Source organism: Grammomys surdaster, unplaced genomic scaffold (genome assembly GCF_004785775.1).
Source record: "Grammomys surdaster isolate TR1022 unplaced genomic scaffold, NIH_TR_1.0 63, whole genome shotgun sequence".
NCBI classification, from domain to species: domain Eukaryota; kingdom Metazoa; phylum Chordata; class Mammalia; order Rodentia; family Muridae; genus Grammomys; species Grammomys surdaster.
In genome coordinates, this window is record NW_021604565.1 from 11593818 (window position 1) to 11597564 (window position 3747).

At 45.2% G+C, this 3747-nt stretch overlaps 1 pseudogene; it reads left to right on the plus strand.

Moving 5' to 3' along the window:
* The first annotated feature begins 654 nt into the window (after positions 1–654).
* On the plus strand, positions 655–754 carry LOC114621907 (annotated as a pseudogene).
* Positions 755–3747: the final 2993 nt, after the last annotated feature.

Below are 3747 nucleotides of genomic sequence, written 5' to 3' on the forward strand. Positions count from 1 at the left end.
ACATGCTAGCTGAACATCTTCTCCATCGTTTCCTGTCCTGGGAACATTCGTAGCTGTTTAACATGCTAGCTGAACACTTTATATTAAAACGTTTACAGTCTCATGATGTGCAGCAGTAACTTACCGGTTGTTTTCTAAGGAAGAGACTTCAGGGTCCCGGGTATACTGAGTAGGCAAGCTCTTCCATGTGTGCAGACCTGGGTTTGAGCTAAAGACACAGACCGTAGATGCCTGGCCCCTGTATCTGAGGTATAGGCTGTGTGGGCTGCACTCAGTTATGTCCTCTGAACTAAGCATCTTGTGCCAAAAAGAAGTCACAAGTTGCTGCGTATTTTCAGGTGGACTGGGTGTGTGACAGTGGGCTGTACTCCGTGGTGCTGGGCACATGGAGGTGGGCTATACTCCGTGGTGCTGCTTTGTTGTTTCTTAATTTTTCAGAAATGCCATGAAAATACTACTTTTTATGGGATTGTCAAATTGTCTGGCTGATCTTTAGTTAAAGAGCTTTCTGGAACTATTAAGGAGATCCTAGGTACTGCATAGCCTGTGGGCTGCAATGTGGATGGCTGCCACCCTCATGACATCATATATGACATCATATATGAGATCAAGAGTGGTACAGTGGAATGCCCAGCTAGTTAAGAAGCAACCAGAGTGCTCGCTTCGGCAGCACATATACAGATACAGAGAAGATTAGCCTGGCCCCTGTGCAAGGGTGACATGCAGGTTCATGAAGCAACAGGAGAAAATAATTCAATAAAAAAACCATCTGGTTAAAAAACAAAAAACATTGTTTTTGCAGACAATTTCCGAAGGCCATGAAGGTTCATTTTTCAAAATATGTTCTGTTAAATATGATAACTAAGCAAAACCCAAGGTCAGGTCAGATAATTTAGATTAAGCAAAAACATTTCTTTTGGGGCTGGAGAGATGGCTCAGCAGTTAAGAGCACTAGATGTTCTTCCAGAGGTCCCGAGTTCAATTCCCAGCAACCACATGGTGGCTCACAACCATCTGTAATGGGATCTGACCTCTTCTGACCTGCAAGCATACATGTAGGCAGAATGCCGTATACATAATAAATAAGTAAATCTTTAAAGAATTTTTCTTTTTGTAATGAAAGGATTTCTGGAAACTTCAGGGTAGCAGTGGACATTGAGAGTCTCCAGGAAGTAGATAAGAGTACATAATATTTTTCTATCTCTTTGATCTTATCCGTTTTGGATGAACATTTTGTAGTACCAATTAGTAAAGACACGCTCTGGTTTGTGTGGCTGGGACACATGACAGCACCCTCAGCAGGGTGATGGGAACAGTGCAGTCAGGGTTCACTGGAGCCTTGGAAGGAGGTGGGGTGAGCTCCTTGGGTGGTCCTCAGAGCCACTAGGGCTCTTTTCTCCTTGGAGATCTTTGACACGGGTTGAAAAAAAGACAACAGGCCTTATGGTTGAGGCTTAAGCCACGACAGCTTCCTTCAGTGTTCAACTCAAACGAGCTGAAGAAAAAAGAAGGTAAGTGAAGTCTGTAAACAGAAAAATAGTACCTGATGTCAGCAGGTATGGGACCCTTACACACTTGCTTTGTAGGTGGAATGCCACTTTGTTGCTTAGTTTCCATGGCAAGTCTGAGTATGCTGTGTGGCTCCCCAGCTGCATTTTGTGCAGTGCCCGCCTGCTGCTCTCCTTCTGGGGATGTTCTGGGGACAGCACTTCTGCTGTGCTCTGCTCTGCGGCTTGTATAGGGCAAAGAACCATGTGATGAGAGGACGGGCCAGCACTTCCCAAATCTAGTCCTTGAGAACTGGTCCTGGGGAAGAGTTCTCTTGACCAAGTGAATCTGGGAAGAGCTGTACTGTATTCCACTGCAGATTCCTAGTGTGTTATTTACATAGTGGAGACTGCAGGGAAGAATTCTGTCTTCCAGAATCCTGCATACCCAGTGCCCTCCATACCCGTTGCCTAGGAAACATAAGTGTTTTTGAAATACCTTTTGAAAAAATGTTGATCTGTCAGAGAGATCCAAATCCCTCACGAAAAAAACTAGTAGGGTGCCCGTTCCCTGTATCGATGGAATTGAGACATGGAGTAAGTGACAATGGCCTCTGTCCTCTTATTGAGGGGCAAATATGTCAAGGCCCACAAAGTCACATGGTGTGTCCCAAAGACTGTATGTTGAACACTCAGATCCATTCCAGAGTCCTGTAAGACAATTAATTCTGGGTGATTTTGTTTTACATTTTTGGGGGAAGGTGTATGCTATTATGTAGTCCTGGCTATCCTAGAACCAGACTGGCCTTGTGTTCAGCGATCCAACTGCCTCTGCCTCCTGAGTGCTGGGGCCAAGATTAGAGGGCTACATCGCCATTCCCAGTTTCTGGGTCCTAGTCTTTAAAATATCGCATGAAGTGTTAATTTCAAGACTGCAGGAACACCTGTAAAGGATTGGCTAAGGTAAGCCACCGGGTAGGCCTGTGGGGTTAACTGAAGCAGGAAGACCTGCTGCTGTGGATAGCACCAAACCCCAGGCTGGGCTCCTGGACTACATAAAAAGGAGAAAGTGATCTGAGCCACAGCGTTTGCTCATCGTTCTCTATTCCAGACTGTGAATGGGGTGTAATCAGATGCTTTCCAGTTGTCTGACTTCCTCACTATAATGGGGTGTATTCCTGAGCTGTGAGCCAGGATAAACCCTTTCTCCTTTGGGTTGCTTTTGTCAGGGTGGTGTCAACAACAGGAAAAGAAACAGACCATAAATGCCAGTTGACTGTTTTCTTCAGGAAAATCAGAGAGCAAAGATAACAGCAATAAGTATTTGTTGGTTTGAGACAGGGTCTTGTAACCGCCCAGTTGCCCCACGTTTGGGGGGCCACTTTGTAACTGCCCGTTCTGCTGCTCCAATCTGTGGGTCAGGGTCTAGCAAGAGAGAGAGAGTGGGGACAGACGAGAGACATGAAGAAACGAGACAGAGTCTGGTCTATTCTCTCCTTTTTTTGAAAGGAAATCATGGGTGTATATAAGCATAAGCAGGGGAACACAGTTGAAGACACTTTACCACGTGCACCCTGCAGCTGGGGGCAATAAACAACAAAACAAGCTATGTAAGAAAAACATACTTATCAGCGTGTGCTCAGCTGTTGTAGGCTGTTGAAAACAAGTCTCTTGTCAGGGTATATGGCTCGAGATGGCTGCAAAGATGATAGCCGCTTTCTGCTCGGAGTCGGCTCCCAACTGTGTCTTTGCGGCCATTTTCTTACTTCGGGCATGAACTGCTGTGACTAGTGGAAAGTGTCTTTTCCCAGGCTGGCCTCAAACTCCTGGCTCAGCCTTCAGAGAATTTTGATTTCTTGTACTGCTGCATCTGGTTAACAACAAATAATTTAAACCATCCGACTTCCACCTTCCAGATGAGAACTACTGCTAACTGGTGCTATCCATTTGGACATTAAGATCTAGATGAGTGGGCATCATTTAAGAACAGGGAATGTAGGGTTTATAATTGGTTAAATGAAAACCTATGTCACACAGTAGAAGGAGAGAATCAGCTCCTAAATGTTGTCTTTTGATCTCCACACGTATGCTTGAACACACACAGACCCATGCACATTCACACACTTGCACACACAAACATATACACGTGTGCACACATGCACTTGCACATCTGTGTGTGTACTTACATACACACACACACACACACACACACACACACACACACACACACACGGTCTTAGTTGCAGATGTCAGAATAGCA